This window comes from Balaenoptera physalus (genome assembly GCF_965194825.1).
Source record: "Balaenoptera physalus genome assembly, chromosome: 8".
Lineage (NCBI taxonomy): Eukaryota > Metazoa > Chordata > Mammalia > Artiodactyla > Balaenopteridae > Balaenoptera > Balaenoptera physalus.
The window spans coordinates 83,449,643-83,470,303 of NC_138887.1; the positions used below are offsets into that span (position 1 = coordinate 83,449,643).

At 42.9% G+C, this 20,661-nt stretch overlaps 1 protein-coding gene across 4 annotated transcripts in view; it reads left to right on the forward strand.

Annotated features, from left to right (window-relative positions):
• GPR141 (G protein-coupled receptor 141) overlaps window positions 1-20,661 on the forward strand; it is a 188,099-nt gene that overhangs the window by 60,831 nt on the left and 106,607 nt on the right. Inside the window, exon 3 of one of the 4 annotated variants that reach the window (XR_014266434.1) lies at window positions 10,725-10,785. The exons of the other annotated variants lie outside the window; for them this stretch is intronic. The gene's annotated coding sequence lies outside the window, so the exon portion shown is untranslated. The remainder of the gene's footprint in view (window positions 1-10,724; window positions 10,786-20,661) is intronic. 4 annotated transcript variants of the gene reach the window in all.

The following is a 20,661-nucleotide window of genomic DNA, read 5'->3' on the forward strand; positions in this document are numbered from 1 at the left end:
CTCATGAGGTTGCAGTCATGATGTGGGGTGGGGCTGCCATCATCTGAAGGCTGGACTGGGGCTAGAAGATGAATTCCAAGATGGCCCTCTCTGTGGTTGTTAGGAGGAAGTCTAGCTCGATTTATTGCTGGCTATGGGCAGGAGTCTTAAATTCTATACCACCCTAACCTCTCTATAGGACCATTTGAGTGTCTTCCTGACCTGACAGCTGGCATTTGCTCAGAGTAAGTGATTCAAGAGAGAAGACAGAGTAAGCAAGGAGGAAGCTACAATGCCTTTTATGACCCAGTCTTAGAAGTCACACATCATCATATGCATTTGTTAGAACTTGAGCCCGCACTCAGGGGTAGGGGAATTAGGCTCTACCTTTTGAAGGGAGGAGAGTCAGACAACTTGTGGGCTCCTTTTAAAACCACTACACGTGGCTTCCCTGGTGGTGCAGTGGTTGAGAATCTGCCTGCCAATGCAGGGGACATGGGTTCAAGCCCTGGTCTGGGAAGATCCCACATGCCGCGGAGCAACTGGGCCCGTGAGCCACAACTACTGAGCCTGCGCGTCTGGAGCTTGTGCTCCGCAACAAGAGAGGCCGCAATAGTGAGAGGCCCACGCACCGCGATGAAGAATGGCCCCCGCTCGCTGCAACTGGAGAAAGCCCTCGCACAGAAACGAAGACCCAACACAGCCAAAAATAAATTAATTGATTAATTAATTTAAAAAAAAAAACAAAAAAAACCACTACACAACCCAAAGACTGCTAATGCTCCCCAACCTCTGTGTGTCTCCTGTTATGTTGGGCACAAAGCTAAATCTTAGATCCTCATCCCTTTCAGTCAATGGAGTCAATGAAATGTGAGCAGAAGTGACGCACACCTTTTGCAGGCCTGTCCCCACAGAAGCTCACTTTGCCCTCTTCCCCTTCCATAGTGACCTTGGAGACATATCACAGATGTTGCCTCTGAGCTCCTGGCATCACAAGCTGGAAGGAGCCCTGGAGTGAAAACCAGAATCTCTCTGTTGTCAGCAATGGTCTGTGACCTGAGAAAGCAATACACTTTTATCATTTTAACAGGCAGATTTCTGGGCTTATCTTTCAATAGCACCTAGATTTATTTGGTCTAACAGAATATCTTCAACAGGAACTTACAGAATCGATGTAGGGTATGTGTATGAGAGTATGAAAACTGTAATTTTTAGAAAAATATGGATTACAATGTTAGTGATAATTTGGGGATAGTTTTTACTTCTTTTGAATATTTGTTTTTGTGGTATTTTCTGATGTTTGTCATAAAAATATAACCTACCTTTATTTTAAAAAAATGTATTGAGGCATAATTGACATATAGCATTATATTAGTTTCATGTGTACGACGTAACGATATGATATGTTTATAGATTACGAAATGATCACAACAACAAGTATAGTTAACTTCCATCCTCATACATAGTTACAAAAAATTTTTTTCCTGTGATGGGAACTTTTAAGATCTACTCTCTTAGCAACTTTCAAATATGCAATACAGTATTATTATCTGTACTCACCGTGCTATACATTACATTCTCCAGGACTTCTTTATTTTATAACTGGAAGTTTACACTTTTTGACCTTCTTCACCCATTTCGCTCACCCTCTACCTCTGGTAACCACCAATCTGTTCTCTGTATGTATAAGCTTGTTTGTTTTTTTTAAAGTATTTCACATATAAGTGAGATCATACAATATTTGTCTTTCTCCATGTTCCATATTTCACTTAGCATTTTGCCCTCAATGTCCATCCATGTTTTCTCAAGAGGCAAGATTTCCTAAGATTTCATTCCTTTTTATGGCTGAGTAGTATCTATCTATCTATATCTATCTATATCTATCTATCTATCTATCTATCTATATCTATATCTATATCTATATCTATATATATATGCGCCATATCTTCTTTATCCATATATCCATTGATGAACACTTAGATTGTTTCCATATCTTGGCTATTATAAATAATGCTGCAAAGAACATGGGAGTCCAGATACCTTTTTGAATTAGTGTTTTGATTTTCTTTTGATAAATAGCCAGAAGTGGAATTGTGAGATCATATGGTAGTTCCATTTTTAATTTTTTGAGGAACCTCCATACTGTTTTCCATTGTTGCTGCACCAATTTACATTCCCAACAACAGTGCACAAGTGTTCCCTTTTCCCCGCATCCTTGCCTACCCTTGTTATTTCTTGTCCTTTTGATGATAGCCATTCTAACAGGTGTCAGGTGATATCTCACTATGGTTTTGATTTGCATTTCCCTGATGGTTAGTGGTATTGAGCATCTTTTCAGTACTTGTTGGCTATTTGTATGTCTCCTTTGGAAAACTGTCTATTTAGATCCTCTGGCTATTTCTTAATCGATTTTGTTTTGCTATTGAATTATGAGAGTTCTTTATATATTTCCGATATTAACTCCTTATCACATCTATGATTTGCAAATATTTTCTCCCATTCAGTAGGTTGCCCCTTCATTTTGTTGATGATTTCCTTTACTGTACAGAAGATTTTTGGTTTGATATGGTGCAGTTTGTTTATTTTTGCTTTTGTGGCCTATACTTTTGGAGTCAGACTCATAACTTATTATCTTTAAAACACAAAATGCATATTTTGTAAAGATAACAAATCTTTGCCTCTGTTCTTATTTTTACTACTCTTTTAATTTTTGTTTTTCTTTTCTCTCTCTTTGATGACTTATTTTCTTCAAATTTTCAGCATCCAATAACCAAGATGCAGCTGATTACCTACCCAAGAAGGCTAATTACATGCTCTTCTAATCACCCTCTACCTCAGCTTCGATTCTTCCAGATAATAGAGATTCCTAGCAGGGGTGGGGCTAAGTCAGGAGATCTGCTGGGACTCCTGTAGCTTAGACTGGGCAGGAGGAAGAAGCCAGGGCCTGATGTGCCAGGTGGGGAAACACAGCTGAATAATAAGAAAGAGGTTTTTATGCCTCTAATTTAGTCTTGGTTTTGCGTTTGCATTTTGTAATTCCTTGCCTTTTTGCAGTTTGTATTTTTTTTTTTTTCCAGTTCCACAAGTTCCTGTCACGTCTCCTCTTTCATCACAACCTCTTCTGTTCTTGTGGTTCCCTGATCCTGTTTCCCGGAGGTCATGCCCTCCATGTCTTTTTGAAGACATCAAGCTAATGTCCTCTATAATTTTCTTTGCTCTTCTTTTCTTCCTTCTTCCCTTCCTTCCTCCCTCCCTCCCTTCCTTCCTCCCTCCCTCTTTTGTTGTTTTGTTGTATACTTTTCTACATTTTTAGGGAACATTACCTTTTCCATATGCTTCAAGATATTTTATGAATCACCTTGTGTTTTTCATTTGTTTGTTTCCACATATTTTAATAGGAAAAGATTTTTCTAGGCAAACAGCTAATATGCTTGGCCCTAGAGGATACTAAAGAGACTCAAAGAAAAATAAGAATGGTACCTGCCACCTGGGCCCATCATCTCAATATGTATCAAGACATCCTAACAAAATGGAATATTAAACCTCACGTCAAAGGGACTCCTCGAGTATTCTGGGGATGTAAAGGAGGGAGCAAGTAATACTGCCTAGAAGCTTCAGGGAAGCTTTGAAAAGAAGGGTAAATTTGACCCATATGTTGAAGAATGGGTCATAATTCACTCAGCAGAGTAGAGGATGAAAGAGTATATGCAAAGTTATGGAGATGAAGACAGCTTGAGAGCAAGTAGTTTGGGATCTTTGTTGTGTGGGGTGATGTCTGAGGGCAGGAGATGATGGCAGAGGGGTAGGCAAAGGCCATGATGAAGGGATGGGCCATGCTGATGACTGTAGCTATAACTTTGAGGGCAAAAAAGAGCAACCCTCGGGAGGATGTGAAGAGTTGTGCATTTTATAAAGCTCTCTGGGGGGCACGGTGGCAGTGTAGAGGATGTATCCAAGAGGCTGCCACTGGAGAAGGGGTGATTTCCCACATTCCTGAGGGACTCCTATAGCTGCAAGTGTCCCTGGGCAAGAACCTACCAATTATTGTGAAAATACAGTTTAATGGTCCTTCATTCAAAAGAATCCAATTAACCATTTTTCTTCCTTCTATGTAAATGTAAAAATTTCTATCATATGAAGCATTTAAGACAGCCCTGGATTGCTTTTCCAGTTAAAAACATATTTTATGTGCCTGTACCTTGTTTATAGGCTGCCTTTGCCTTTGAATAATCTGAAAATCTCCTCAGTGGTTAAAGCGGTGAGAAGCATTTCGTTTCACCTTAAAGCACTTTCATACCAATTTCACCTCTGCGTCTCCCATGTCCTGTTCTCTGTACTTAGGGTACATTAACATGCAGGTCAGTGTGTGTCTGTCACCTGTGCTCTGCCTGCTGGGACCTGGGGAAGTGTGTAAACCTGCCAGTTCCCGTCCCAGGAACTCGTATTCTCGGCCCCATCGTGGCATCTGCCAGACTGTGTTTGTTCACTGGGGTTTTTGGCAGTTCCAGCTGCTTGTGAAAGTAAGATCATTTGTGTTAGACAGAGAAGTGCTGCCAAAATGTGGAGCTTTGTGCTGTGTCAGGTGGCGGCAGGTGCTCTGCATGGTGCAGCAGCCATGTCTTTAGCAGTTACCTAATGGCAATTTTGTTATGTGGGTAAATCTTTTCTGCATAAGCCCCTCTTTGCATAGCAGCAGAGATGCCCAGAGAGTGAAATTCTCTGGCTGTGTTCCTTGATCCCTCAGGGAGTCTCTGTGGTTGAGATTAGATGATGCCTTTCCTGTAGATGATCTTTATTCCACAGGATGCTTAAAGTCAGCAGGAAGGAAAGCTTCTCCTTGAAACACAGAAATCAGTGGGTGAGGAATAATCATTGGGGCAAAAGGTGTCCCAGAAATGTCTTTCTCTGGAAAAGCACGTGGGGAATTTTACTGCATTGCGATTCCTATTAGTTGTTGAGTGGACCTGTTTGGACCTTTATGGTCTATATTAGTCTGCTAGGGCTGTCATCACAAAATACCACAGACCGGGTGGCTTAAACAACAGAAATCTATTTTCTTGAAGTTCTGGAGGCTGGGTGACCAAGATCAAGGTGCTGTTGGTTGGTTTGCGGTGAGACCTCTCTTCCCACCTTCTCACTGTGTCCTCACTTAGCCTTCCCCCTGTGCACATGCAGAGAGAGAGGGAGCTCCCTGGCGTCTGTCTCTTCCTCTTCTTTTAAGAACACCAGTACTATGGGATTAGGGCCCCACCCTTATGACCTCATTTAACCTTAATTATCTCTGTAAAGGCCAGTCACACTGGGGGCTAGGGCTTCCATGTATGAATTGGGGTGGGTGGATAGGGTCACCAATTCAGTTTATACCATGGCCTGACTAGAAAAATGAACACAGAGCCTGGAGACTGTGAAGGCCAGGCACTGGCAACTTGAGCTTGGACCTTAAGGCCAGTTGGATTCCTGGGCATTCTGCTGTAGCAAACCCAAGGGCAGACTCTACCACCTCCTCAAAAGGTTTCCTTAGCGGAGGGTGCCCTGTTGGTCCTTGGCAGGGCCAAAAGGAATGGTTGCATAGGATAGAGGTGTGTCTTGTCAAAACAGAAAGAGATGGTTTTGTTAATATCTTGTGGCTACCAGGGCAATCTAAGACTAGTTATGAGTTTAGGGTCCTAAGGGAAATATAAAAGGAGACAGGCATTCTCTTGCTTTATACTTGGACTGTAAGATGGTTTTGGTGAAATGGGGAAAATATGGTGCTGTCTTACTCGTGATAGCAGAGGTGGCATTAGCAAGCCTCATCCAAGGTGTCAGAACACAGTTGGAGAGAAGGTCCATACCATATGTTAGTAACCAACAGGGCCTTAATGTATGTGATATTCCAAGGAGTTCCCTACAATAAACAGATTCTGGGGAAGCTTGGCAGTAGGTTGTAAGTCCTATAATAGCAAGTGGGAAATAAAGATCATAAAAGAATAATAATTACTGTTAATTTGACCCTGCTTTGAACTCCAGCCTTTATTCTGGCCCAGGGAAACACAGATTATAAATTTGAAATTGACAACTAATATGTTGATGTATATATATATATATGTATGTATATATCATGATAGTAATCTGAATAAAGAGATTAGTCACTGAAGTAACCAAGAGCTATGATTTGTGTCAATTACTCATTCTTTTTTATAATGGCTGATGCCAGTTCAGCACATCAGCACCTTTTTTCAGAGTACTATTGACATATTTGCTAAAATAAGTAAACATCCCCGCTCTTTGCGTGGTGCTCAAGAACATTTCCTCTGTAGTTAGATAGCCCAGGTTCACATCCTGATGCTTCTACTTACTAACTCTGTGAGCTTGGGCAAATTAATCTCTCTAATCCTCAGTTTCCTTATCTATAAAATGGACAAATAACATTGCAAAGACAAAAAACACAGTAGTTTTCTGAGGGTGTGCAGAGAGGGGGCAGTTGATTATGATAGGATATCCATAAAGTGTTCTTAGACTGACCAGTTCTCAGCAGGCAGTGAAGAGATAGAGGAGAAGGAAGCCTGGGAAGGGAGGTTGGGGCCAGATGAGAGAGGACTTAGGACGCCATCCTAAAGGCTCTGCATAAACTCTGAACAACCCTAATACATATGTACTCTTCAGCTACAGAGCTGAAACTACCTGAACTCTAAGAACTTGTTGCTATTTTCTGTCTGTGTATGCACCTAGTTGGAAAGAGTTCATTATTCACAATGTAATAGAGTAATGCACTCTTTACCAAGTCATGTACAGCTCAAGTCATCCAACACAGCTGTGAAACAACAGGGGCCAAACAGGCCTCTACATCTTTCTGTTGCAAAAGGGGCTTGGAGCTGCCCTAGGCTTTCCTCCATCCACTTACCTTCCCACCCACCCACCAATGCATCCCCCCATCCATGCCACAAATACTGTCTGCTCTGTGGAAGGCCCTGCCTGGGGTATTGGGATGTAGATATGAATAAAATATGATACCTACCCCTAAGCAGTGCACAGCCTAGTTCAGGACATGTACGTACAAGCAGATGTGCCATGACCCAGTGGGCTAAGTGCTTTAGGACAGGTCAGAATAGAGAGTCACGGGGTCCCTGAGGGAGTGGGTGGGGGAGGGCATCATTGAAGGAAAATTTGAGCTGGGTAAATAGAATTTTCCTGGCACTGGTATCTTAAATGTGAATTGCATGTAAAATAACACATCTTATTTAGTTGTACTGACTATTTCTTTTCATGGCAAAGGAGAGAAAGCAGCTAAGATTTGCTCAGAGCCTGAATGTGCCAGGTACTCTGCTAGGTGCTTCTTTACAAGTCTTCTCATTTTACTTTTGCTCCACTGTGAGGTAAGTACTATGCTTATCCTCTTTTTACTGATGAGGAAACTGAGGCTCAGAGATGGTAAGTAAATAGAATCAAGGTCTCACAGCTAAAAATGGCTTAAGGAGGAAATAAAAGTAGCTTAACGCCTTCCATTTGGGTTTAGAGATAATAACAACAATGATTTACTGAGCACTTACTATGTATCTGTTATGGTTCTAAGCACTTTCTGTGTGTTAATTTATATAATTCTCACACTCACCCAGAGAGGTAGGTGCAATTATGATCATCTCTATATTTTAAATGAGGAAAGAGAGTTGAAATAACTTGTACTGTACTATTCAGTGACACAAGCAGGGCAAAGTCTTGAACCCAGGCAGTCTAGCTCCAGAATACTTTCTCCTGACCTGTAGTTATAGGATCCACACAGGGGTGAGAAGAGCTCAACTAATCTCACGCTATCTGCCCCTCTCTTTTCCAGTCCACACTCATCTTACTAACCCAGGGAAAATTGTAGTTCAGGTGAAATCAACTCATAATAGATGTTTGTAGATAAAAATAAGTCACAAAAGTACAACCTGGGGGATGTGCTGGACAGAGTGTGTGTGTGTGTTTGTAACCACGATTGCAATGATTTGCCATCGCAATACAGCTGATGGGGTTTATGTACATAAAAGTGTCTCAGACTGCTTTTTGCACCACGTTCTTTTTCCTATTAGCTGCTTCCCTGAGTTAGTGTCCCAAGGTCAGTCCAAACTCTGGGTTAGGGACAATTGTCCTAGCTCATCTTACACTGGAAATTGTTCTGTGTCTAGTAATGTTGACCCAGTGTGAGTCCACAGGTCATCTAAATCATGATGGCATGTGTGTGGGGGGGAGAGGCAGCTCACGCCTCAGCCTGAGAATTGACATGTCCTGGGAGTGAGGGCAGGGCTGAATTTGGAGCAGTGCTTCCCCAACTTTAACGAACTCACGAATCACCTTGGGATCCTGATAAAATGCAGACTCTGCTTCAGTGGGTCTGGGAAGGGGCCCAAGATTCTACATTTCTAAAAGCTCCTAGGTGATGCTAATGCTGCTGGTCCAAGGACCATACCTGGAGAAGCAAGGCCAACCTGCTATAGACAGAAAGGGTGATGAGCATCACTTCTGACTGACAGGCTAGCGCCCTTGAGAGCAGCTGATGGAAGAAAGAGCAGATGAGCCAGGATGTAGTGAAAGCCAAGCTACCCTGCCCATTTCTCTCATCCATGACAGCTCCCAGGGCTACTGAGTAGCATGGGATAATAATCAATATTCTTGAGGAGATAACCTTCTTTTGAAAATCAGGTCATGATCTTCTGGATTGTAAATTGAATAAATTTGGAAGGTGTGAAATATCCGGTAAAAATATTTCCATCAAAAATTGCTACATTAAGGGCTTCCCTGGTGGCGCAGTGGTTGAGAATCTGCCTGCCAATGCAGGGGACATGGGTTCGAGCCCTGGTCTGGAAAGATCCCACATGACGCGGAGCAACGAAGCCCGTGCGCCACAACTACTGAGCCTGCGCGTCTGGAGCCTGTGCTCCGCAACAAGAGAGGCCGCAATAGTGAGAGGCCCGCGCACCGCGATGAAGAGTGGCCCCCGCTTGCCGCAACTAGAGAAAGCCCTCGCACAGAAACAAAGACCCAACACAGTCATAAATAAATAAATAAACAAATACTTTTAAAAAAATTGCTACATTAAAAACAAAAAGAGGGAGTTGCAGGTAGTGAACATCTGTTGGAAAGAAAAAAAATACCTCTGCAGATTTTCCAAAGGATTACATAAATAAAGCATCATTTAAACTTGTAAAACCATTTGCTAAGGTCTTGTGGTGCCACGTGTTCTGCTTCGGTAAGATAAGATTCCAAGGGAACAGCAGATGTTCCTCCTTTCCTCAATTTGCTTGTTGTCCCCAGATCACTCACCCATTGACTCATCCATTGCTCTGGGAGATGGTAGATTCAGATCAGTCAAGGTTCTGAAGAGAGTCAAGGATTTTGAAAACTTCTGGTAATAGAGCCAGAGCCAAGATTTGGGTAGAACATTTTTTTTTGAGTTTTTAGAGATTGGGGAAGAATTCAGTATGATAGAAGAGCTTGTTTCACCTCTTCAGGGATATTCAGTCAAGTGAGATTCATTGGTAGAGGAGGATGCTCAAGGCATACAGGAAAGCTTCGACTCTGTTATTTCAGCAGTTTGGCTGCAGTGGGGTCAGCTATGCCTGTGAACAAAGATCCAGCAGGACAAGAACACTGTCATAGATGTCAGCCTGTGATGGGCCCATACGGAGGAGAAGACTGGCCCCTCACACTGCACTGTAAACTTCCATGCCCCAGGAACTAAGCTCACCTCCAGGCAGAGGGATGCGGAGTGGGGTAAAATGTTATATTGACCATTTATCCGAAGGAGAGCCAGAGGAAAAATCCAGAAAAGAACGGTTTACCTCGAAATGGAAAGTTCTAGATTCTCTCAACCAGTGAAAAGTGGGGGCTGAGAACAAAATAAAATGCAATTATTGCAAAATAGTTTCATTTTTACCTACCCAAGTTGGTGACTTTAAATCTTGTACCTGCACTAGAATTTTGGTAGCCTGAATAAAGTAACTGCTAAATAAATCCCCATTTGTATCCAATGATTTTTATTGAATTCCTAGTATGTGCCAACCACCGTTCTAGGTGCTGGAGAGATAGTAGTGAACAAAATAAGTTTCTGCTCCCTTGGGTGGGAAGGACAGACAGTAAACAAATAAATCTATATGCCAGGTGTTGAATTCTATGAAGTCAAATAAGGTGGGTTGGAGTGTGCACATGATGTGTATCTTTGTGTGATACATGATGTGTATCATGGCAGGGGTATGTCTGGATGGATGTGTGTGTGTGTCTGTGTGTGTGCACGCCCCCTGCGCTGCATGTTCTCTTGTACAATCTTCTATCAGCTGATCTGGGAAGACCTCACAGATAAGGTAGTGCCTTATTTTGGAAAAACCAAATCACTCTCTGGGGAAATTATTCCAGGCAGAAAAAACAGCAAGTGTCAAGGTTCGAGTGGACTTGAATGAATGAATGGCTGTATTTTCCCTTAAAAAAATCACTAATCCCCTCTCACCCAAATTTATTGTTTGGTTTTGCCTATTTTTGAACTTTGTACATTTTCTTCTGTGACTTGCTTTTTTCCCCTTGCTTAATATAAAGCTTTTGAGATTGCTTCATGGTGACATGTTGCTGTAGTTCACTGATATCCCCTACTGTGTCCTATTCCATTGAATGAGCACGCCACCATTTATCCATTCTGTTGTCGATCTGTTGGGTGGTTTTCTGTTTGTTTACTATTATAAAGAATGCTGCTATAAAATACATTCTTACATACTTTTCATGCAAAATTTCTCTTTAAGGCCATGCTTCCCGAGCCGTCATGGTGCATTGAAAAAGATGGTATTTGTTCTGCATATTGGGGTAAGCTGCAGGGGATTTGGGGGCATCTCTATAGGTACGGGTGAAAAAGAACTATTTTTATGTTTCATAATTATGTTAAGAAAATGATTTTTTTAATATTACATAATTATGTTAGGAAAAAGTATAACACTTCTATATAGACTCTTCACATTTTTAAAAAAAAGAAACTTGAGATTTCCTCCTTGAATGTACTTTTCTAAAAAATCAGGTTTTATGCATGAAATAGTTACATGCAATTTTTTTTTTTAATAATTTGAGAGATGTGTGAAGCTTGTCCTGCTCTGTAGTTCTTTTTTTTTTTTTTTTTTTTTTTATTTATTTTTGGCTGTGTTGGGTCTTCGTTTCTTGTGCGAGGGCTTTCTCTAGTTGCGGCAAGCGGGGGCCACTCTTCATCGCGGTGCGTGGGCCTCTCACTGTCGCGGCCTCTCTTGCTGCGGAGCACAGGCTCCAGACGCGCAGGCTCAGTAGTTGTGGCGCACGGGCTTCGTTGCTCCGCGTCATGTGGGATCTTTCCAGACCAGGGCTCGAACCCGTGTCCCCTGCATTGGCAGGAAGATTCTCAACCACTGCGCCACCAGGGAAGCCTGCTACATGCAATTTTGATCAAGATTTTAAATGATGATCTCTTTAAATTTTTGATAGTCTTCATGGACAAAAGCCATTACTCTCAAGGTTAGGAATAAAAATTTTAAAACCATGTAGTAACAATTCAAGAAGGATACTTAAAGAATCAAAGAGCTCTTCCTTTTCTTTCATTGACAAACGTTAGGTTGAAAAATCCCCTGATAATGCAACTGCATTTCAAATTCAATCGCAATTTTTTATATCAACTATTACAAAATAATGAGGAAGCTCTTATTTGCGTCGGAGGCCTGCCTCCTTCGAGCAGTCACCCTACAGCGATATGGATGTTGTAAAAGGGAATATCAGCGACAGTCCTCTGGCAGCCCCCAATTTAGAGACCTCTGACTAAAGCTCCACCTCCTGGGAGTCCCGCCACTCCTCCCCAGCCTTCAGCTCCACAGCGCAGAAAGCCCCATCCTCAGCTGTACAGTTTGAGCACAGCTACCCAATTGGTGTAGAGCAAGAGGTCATGGCTGTGCCTTGGGCCAGATGGGCTGCTGGAGGACTTTGCTTTTTATGTGGCACAAGAGGTAGAAATCCAGAGTGGACAGGACCCCTCTCCTGCAGGCAGTGCCTGTGGAAGGGAAGCTTGTGTGGGATTTTGCTCACCATGCTTGCAGCCTTCCAGGTGTCTCATCAAACCTGGGCCTCTTCCTCTTCAGCATCCTCTGAGGAGCAGCCGAAGGTCATAGGCAGGGGGTACCCTTGGCTGGAGAGCTTGGCTGCACATGGGAATCATCTGGCTGTTTTAAAAAATACTGATGCCTTGGTCTCACCCCCAGACATTCTTATTTAAATTAATCTGGGTGCAGCCTGGGCACAGGATTTCTAAAAGCATGCCAGGTGATTGTGACATGCAGCAAATTTGGGGATCCACTCTCAGGAGTGGACTTAGGCTGTAGGGCTGTGGGTTTTCAACTCTACTTGCCAATACCTAATTGTGTTACAAAATGGTTATACCCACGCACTTCCCACTACCAGTGCATCTGAGTCCCTGATCATTGCCCTCTAGCCATGCTTGGTATTTTATCAACTTGGTAGGTGTGAAATAGTATTTTACTGTGATTTTAACTTGCATTGTCTTGTCTTCTAACAGTATTGAGTATACTTTCATATGTTCATTAACTTTCCTGTCTTCTCTTCTGTGAAATACCTGTTCAGATCTTTTGATAATTTTTTGTTAGGTTGTTTGCTTTTTTCTTCTTGATTTAAGGGCATTCTTTTATTCTGGACATGAATCTTTTGTCAGTTAAATGTGTTACAAATCTCTTTTCCCAGGTTGTGCCTATCTTTTCAATATTTTATGGTATCTTAATGAGCAGAAGTGCTTAATTTTAATGTAGTTGAATTTATTAATAGCTTTCAAAAATAGTTTCACCTATTTTTGTCTTTAAAAAAAGTCTCCTACTCTAAGGACAAAATGATACTCTCTTATGTTTTCTTCTAAAAAATTTAAAGTTTTACCTTTCATGTTTAAGTCCTTAATTTATTTCTGTCTATAACTGATTTTTGTGTACGAAAGTAGGGAAGCAGGGTTCTATTTTCATTGCCTTCCCATGGGGGTCACCAACTGTCCCAGCATCATTATTAATGTATTCATTCTTTCCTCACTGATCTACAATACCCTGTCTCTCAGGTCAGGGGATAAGCTATTGCATGTCAATCCCACGGCACACAGGATTCAAATTTGTGCTTCCAAAAAATTGCAAATACCATTAGCTCTCACCTATTCACCACTGTTCTAATCCTCACAAAAATCATATGAAGAAGGATCTTTCTCATGTGCTTTTTACAAAAGGGAAAAGAGGCTCAGAGAGGTTGTCAGTTGTCCAAGGTCACACAGCCAGGGTTCAAATGCAGGCTGGCTCCAGAGTCTGTGCCTTGACCACTGTGCTGCGCTGACTCTGTAAATGACTACATATTCTGAACTTTTACAGTTCCACACTCATAATTATTCATCATTAGTGCCTCTACTGTATTGATAAATGACATAGAAGTTTAAATATACAGATTAGGAAACATGAGATAGATGATTCCTAAACGATGCCCTTTAAAAAATCACTGTATTTTTAAGCATTCAAAAAAACCAAGAAATCTACAGAGGCCTTCAATTCTTAGAGTCTCCTAATGACTGTAAACATCCTGTCACTCAAGCTGGCAGGTCACAGAGTCCACAACTACGCCTCCTTTCGGCCAAGTTCACCTTGAGAGTTAGCACTGCAGCTCTTGGCTATTTTCAAAACCTGAAAAAAAATCACTTCTCTGTTTTAAAAAAGGAAAACAAGTTAGAAGAGACCTGGCTCCTCTGAGCACTGACTGGGCCTGGGAGGCTGGGGGCAGAGGGGGTGGGGTGGACCAGATGCCAGAGGGGACGCAGGACTTTGGTTCAAAGGTGCCCACTGGGCTGAGATCAGGTCTCTGCTGCTGGAGGGGTTGGTTGGAGGCCTGTTGAAGTCAGAGCATGAGGAACATCTGTTTCTTTCTCTTTTCTGAAAGCTGGCAGGCGAGCAAACTGATCTGTGACCGGAGGGTTTTTGTGTGTGATAATTGGGTTCTCCTGCAAACAAGTTGGCATGCAACATCGGCTGTTGGCAGGTCTAATGACCTTCTGGACGACTACAGAAAAAATTGCCAAATAGCTCTAAAATAACTGGGTATCCTGACATCTTCATCAACCTTTTTCAGAGCACTGTTTCCAGAAGAAAATGAGTAGAATGATATTCAAGCCTGGGAAGCCTGTTTACCTCCCCTAAGAAGTTATTCTGCCCCACTGCAGCCTGAAGAAGCAAGGCGCCATCTACCTGTCTCCAGCTTGCACGTCAGCTCCAAGGGAGACCTGGTTCACAGATGTTGGAATCGCAGTTCATTTTCCACTGTCTTTATTGACACCAGTTGCTGCCAGCGCTGGTGGGCAGGCAAGAGTTGAGTATTTAATGCCTTTCTCTCGCCACTCCCGCCTTCCCAAGATGAGAAACAATCACACATAAACAAACCCATCCAGATGTCAAGCATGAAACCAAAAGTTAAAATTCCAGACCTTTCCGGGAATCACCATTCCTGAAGATGGGGTGAAAATAACAAGCCTTTGTTCTACAAATGGAACGCATTTTTACATTGAAATTCCTAAAGACTGGGACAAGATGCATTCTTTATTTTGTTTATCTTTCCATGAGGCTGAAAATTAATGTCTTTCTTTACATAGAGAGAAAAGGATTTTGGAAAGAAGAAATGGGCCTGGACTGTGGAATCAGCAATAGAGATTGGTTGGGGCGGGGGAGAGGATTCCTGTTTCTCTCTAACAAGGGAGAAGTGAGTGGTCATGGGTCCCACTCTGATTTCCTTGGCTAGATGAATTTAATGTAATTTTGTTCTTTTTTGGTCAAGGCAATTAATTAGAGGCTTAAGTAAATATGATTTGATTGTCATATATTTTAGATTATTTGAAAATTCACAAATCTCTTGTGAAACAGATCATGTGTTCTTAGTCAGAAAAATGTACGCTGTGTCTACCTGAGGCCCTTCTATCCAAGAGCCCAAGGATGGGCTCATCCAAGACCTGTGGGGCAGTTAAAGTCAGGATCAGCACAACACTGCCGAGATAGCCTCTTCTTTCCCACAAGGTCTGGGTGAAGGTGCAGACTAAAGCCTGGGGGCCGGTGGTGTGTGGCCATTCATAATGAGAACGTAGCAAAAGCGCTGGGAAGGGCCCAAGGGGTTCTCCATGGCCCATGAAACCTCAGCACCACCTGGGGACTCGGGAGAATCATGGTTTTAGTGGGGAGAAGAGAGGGCTCATGATTTGATATCCCCTTCTCACGAGCCATATTTCTCCCTAAGAGAGGATAGTTGTGCATCTCCTGTGTTGCCTTTGTCATTCCATCACTTTAACAAAAATGCACAAAACCAATTACTATGAAGACATGAAAACCCAGACAAATTGTCCCAAGAAGTATCACTTGTTGATGGCAGAGCCACGTCTGAATTAAAAGCTGAGTCTCAGGACTCCTGATATGAGGGCACCCGCAGCAGGACACTGCTGAGTGCTAACTGCCTCATGTCACCTTTAGGTCATTTTGCTGTAGGAGCTTAGCAATTATACCAAGAAATGACAGGCTTATTTTGGCAGCTGGAGATGGGGAGGACAAAAGAACATACAATAAAGGTAATATTTCTTTTGTTAGTAGACTTCAGAGCTAGGCAGAAGGAACTGGGGAATAAATAATTTAAAACCATGAGACATGTCTAAACCCACTTCTTCCTGATCTACACGAAGCTGGCGTCTGTGACTAGACATGCGGCTTCCATCTGTCTGGTTTCCTCTGGGTAGTTTTATTCTATGATTCTTCCTGCTAAAGGAAAGATGCTTATTACACAGTTCAGTGGCACTTAATGCAAATCTGAACTATGTGAAGTTGAAACAGCATGACCTGGAAGTAATAACAAGGTCTCCACTGGTTACTCAAATTTGAAATTTAAAAAAGCTATAAATTCCTCAAATTAAAAACAAATTCACACAAATGATTACCTTTGGAATGGATAAACAACAAGGCCCTACTGTACAGCACAGGGAACTATATCCAATCTCTTGGGATAAACCATAATGGAAAAGAATATTTTAAAAAGAATGTCTATATGTGTAAAACTGAGTCACTTTGCTGTACAGCAGAGACTGGCACAGCGTCGTAAACCAACTATACTTCAATAAAATAAAAATTCTCACAATTTCAAAGCAGGGGGCCTGTATGAATTGCATCCTGTGTTCACACTATTGCCAGGCGACAGTGTCACTTCAGCTGCTTAATAGAAATACCCTGCTTTCCCTGTCAGAGGGCTGTGGATCACCCTCAGGTTTGCATGCCCCAGAATTTCTGCAAGGGGTTTTGATCCCTTTTGTGCTGTTATTTTAATATTCATTGCTACTTAAACATTTAAAAATTTCTGTATCACATAACTGTATCATCCAAGATGTCACTGTCACATTGCTTGTGCAAGTGCTGAAAATCAGGTCTGAAAATCAGTAACTTTGCAGTGAAATTTACATAAAATGCCATTACATGAGCCAAGTGACCACTGGGATAGGCCAGGCAATAAATTCAGTGAGATCCCAAAGGAAAATATTAGAGAAGAGACTGAGAAAAGAAAAAAAGAAATATTAAAAAACAACATGATAAATACATCTTGAGATAATTGTCCCTCCACCTTGCCCTCAACTATTGTTTTTCCTTTAGAAAAATTAATTATGAAAGCTTTATATCATATGAGGTGTTTGGGAATGAATCCTTGATATAAATAAGGATACACTGTACCTAAGTTATGGGTTAAGTTGTGTCCCCTCCAAAATGTGTTGGAGTCCTAGCCCCCAGGGCCTGTGAATGTGACCTTATTTGGAAATAGGGTCTTTGCAGATGATCAGATTAAGATGAGGTCATTAGGGCGGTCCATAATCCAGTATGACTGGTGTCCTTATAAAATGTGGAAATTTGGATGCACAGACAGATATGTACAGAAGGAAGATGATGTGAAGACACAGGTAGAAAGCCACCTACAAGGCGAAGAGATCCTGAGGGTAGCACAAGCTGGAGGAGAGGCGTGGGACAGATTGTCCCTCACAGCCCTCAGAAGGCAGCAACCCTGCTGACATCTTGATTTCAGACTTCTGGCCTCCAGAACACTGAGATAATAAATTTCTGTTGTTTAAGCTACTCAGTTTGTGATACTTTGTTATGGCAGCCCTAGCAAACTAATGCACTGACTGACTTTTGTTTAAATAACTCATTCTTGAAAAGGGTACAAAGGTTCCCAATGTTTTGGCCAACAGAGGACCCTGAGGAATGCCTGCCTGTTAGGTTACCAGTCCCGAAGGGAGAGCCTTTGCTTTCTCACAGTCATTTACATAAGTCCATCAGGTAAACTTCGAGGCTGATTGATTGTACAGCGAAAGGGAGACCTTTGATTCGGGTGAGGACACTGCAGGGCGATTTGGAGCATTGCCTGGATGACCAGGCGCACTTCCCAGCTCCCACTTACAACAGAGCTGGAGTACATTGGTGGGAACAATCAGGAAGGTTGAACTTTGCCTAAGGAGGTCCAAGGCAATGTCAATAACCTGCATTTTGGTCAAGAGCCAGGTGTGTACAGGTACAGAAGAGCATGGCTAAATGGAGAGGTGAGGGCAGCGGTGGGCAGGTTGAGGGGAAGAGTCAGAGCTGAGGCGGTGAAGGGGGTGCAGTGGGATGTACCACAGTTTAAAGTGCTGCATAGAGCCAGCACCCCAAGGGGGATGAGGCTGGAGTTTTTGGTGGACAAAGACCAGGTTGGGGTGGGGACAGAAACAGAAGCCCTTCCCTCTGTGCTTGGCCAAAGGTGACTGGCAGGGCCATCCCAGGTGGAAGGGAGGGGCTAAAGCAGCCTGGGCTGTCTGCACTGGGCAGTTCTGGAGTAACGTGTCTAATCATACACAAAGCAAAATGGTTTCTTGGGGTGATGCATATTTCATACACAGGTTGGTGATTTGGGAGATAAAACCAAGTGTCAGTTAGGCTGCTGTGATTTCTGAAGCAAAAGTGTCTAATGAGGACTCTGTGTACAGAATATGAAAGAGAGTTAATCAAAGAGGTTGGTACACAGATGCATCTCCTAGTCTTGGAATGGCTCGGACCCCTTCTGATCCAGCGGGCTCCAAGTCTGTGCTTCCATTTCTTCCATGGTCTGCATCCCTCCCTCAGTCATCATATGAGCAAACATGGAGGCAAGCAGACCTGGTTGGAGGGAGGTAGGGGATTATGTATCTTTGGGGGAGGGTAGTAAAGACAGTAATCACAATAATAGCGATGGGAATCACAGTAACGAATATTTCCTGAGGACTTTAGATGTGCCAGGCCCAGAATTAAGTACGTTGATTCTCACTGTAATCATGCAAGAAAACTATTATTATTCCTTCCCCATAGATGAGAAGCCAGTGTTTCCCAGACGTCAAATAAATGCTCTATGTCACACAGATGGTAAATAGTAAGCTATAATAATATATGGTATTATAGCAATATATAGTAAATAGAATCCGTGGCCTGGGTTTTCCTCACCACAACTCTCATAATAAAACAAGAGATTTGAGCCACATTAGTCCCTTGCCACAAGCTGTGACAGGGGTGGGGAGGGAGAGCTCACAGGACAGCTGGCTCTGTTTTTCCTAGAGAGGTCTAGTAAGTGGCTGTGGAATGAAATGAGAAGTGGGCGTAGTGTGTGTAAGTTTCAGGGGAGGGAGAGGGGCTTGCTATATAGTGAAATTCAGATTTCCTCAGTATGCCCAGCAATACCCATCATTAGAAAAAGGTAAGGCAGGGGCAATAACAGCAAAAGAAATTCATGGTTTGGTCTACTTGTTATTACTGTGAATTGCTGTTCCTTCCTGTAGATTGAAATTCTGAGGTTATCAAGATGAAATTTCAGAAATGGTCCCTTTGCCCATTATTTATTGTAAATTGGAGAGTAACGTTTCCTTATCAAACACTGTTTCAGGGAGGTTGATCACATTTGAGTTCCTCTTTTGCTCCACTTTCAGCTGGAAAATGCTGGCCGAGCTTTGGTGGTATTTGTGCATGCAGTCATAAGCTGTCATTTGGGTAATAAAGGGGAGGCAGTCTATCTTGAGAGTATGTTCTCCAACAGAGCCAGGAGCGTTCTGTGCAACTAGAATTACCTGAATTATTAAGCTTATAGCTGAGTTAGACTATAGAACTTGGCTGAGGTCAAGGTGGGCTTGAGGGTGGCCTGCATGAGGCTATCTGAAGGCTAAGGTGGTGCAGTTGAGTGGAGGCCCAGAGGAATCCGGGCATGGGCTCCTTGCTTGGGCTGCAGAAATGATCCTGTGTCAGGCAGAGAGTATGAAGGGCAGGGGAGGCTGGAAGGAATGGTGGGGACCTGGGCCAGTGTCCTCTGCAGAACCCACGACGCTGACTCTTCCTCTGGCCAGCCTGAGCCATTCTGTGCCCACCGTTAGTCCAATAGGCTGCTGTATTAGTTTCCTGAGGCTGTTGTAAAAATGACCTGAAACTTGGTGGCTTATAACAACAGACGTTTATTTTCTCATGTTTATTTTCTGGGGGCCAGGGGAGGATCCTCCCCTGCCTCTTCCAGCTGCTGGTGGCTGTCAGCCCTCCTTGGCCTCCTTGGCCTGCATCACTCCACCCTCTGCCTCCATGGCCACAATCCCTCCTCTTCTTCCTGTGTCACCTCTCCTGTCTCTTATAAGGACACTCATCACTGGATTTAGGACCCACCTGAGTAATACCGGATGATTTCATCTCAAGATCTTTAACTTAATTACTTCTGCAAACACCCTTTTATGAAATAAGGGAACATTCACAGGTTCTAGGCATGAAGAAATGGAAAAATCTTTTTGGGAACCACCATTCAACCCATCCTATGTGCCAAACGAGGGAACTGTGAGGACCTATATTTTTGTTGTTTATTTAAAAAAATGTTTCTTGGTCTCTGTGTCACACGTATTGCCTGGGCTTGAATTTTTGTGGGTGGCATTTAGTGGCAAAGGGAGCCAAACTTCAGGGTGTCTTTTAACCAAAGCTATGCTCCTAGGTGACCTGTAGGTGACTCTCCTCTCTCTGGAGCCTCCCAATCTAATACTCTGCAGCTCCTCCTCTTCCTGTGCCCTTCATCCCATGGTGGGCACATTAGGCTCAATAACTATTAAGAATGCAAGGGATGGGACTTCCCTGGTGGTCCAGTGGTAAAGAATCCACCTTCCAATGCAGGGGATGCAAGTTCGATCCCTGGTCAGGGAACTAAGATCCCACATGCCACAACTAAGCCCGTGTGCCACAACTACTGAGCTCATGAGCCTCAACGAGAGAGCCCATGTGTCGCAAACTACAGAGCCCATGTGCCCTGGAGCCTGCGTGCCATAACTAGAGAGAGGCCCGAGCGCCGCAACAAAGAGACCACATGCATAACGAGAAGATCCCGCATGCCTCAACGAAGATCCCATGTGTCACAACTAAGACCCGACACAGCCAAAAAAAGAGGAAAATAAATATTTTAAAAAAAGAATGCAAGGGACTTCAGAAACCATCTGATTCACATGGGTTCAAGTGTTTAGCACAACTGTAACTGGCTCTACCCTAGACTCATGACAGATAATAATTACTTATCGTGACACGAGTCCAGCTGGAGCCTCAGACTTCTCAGGCCAGTCCTCAGAGCAGCCACTGCCACAGGTTAGAGTTAGCACACGAAGGG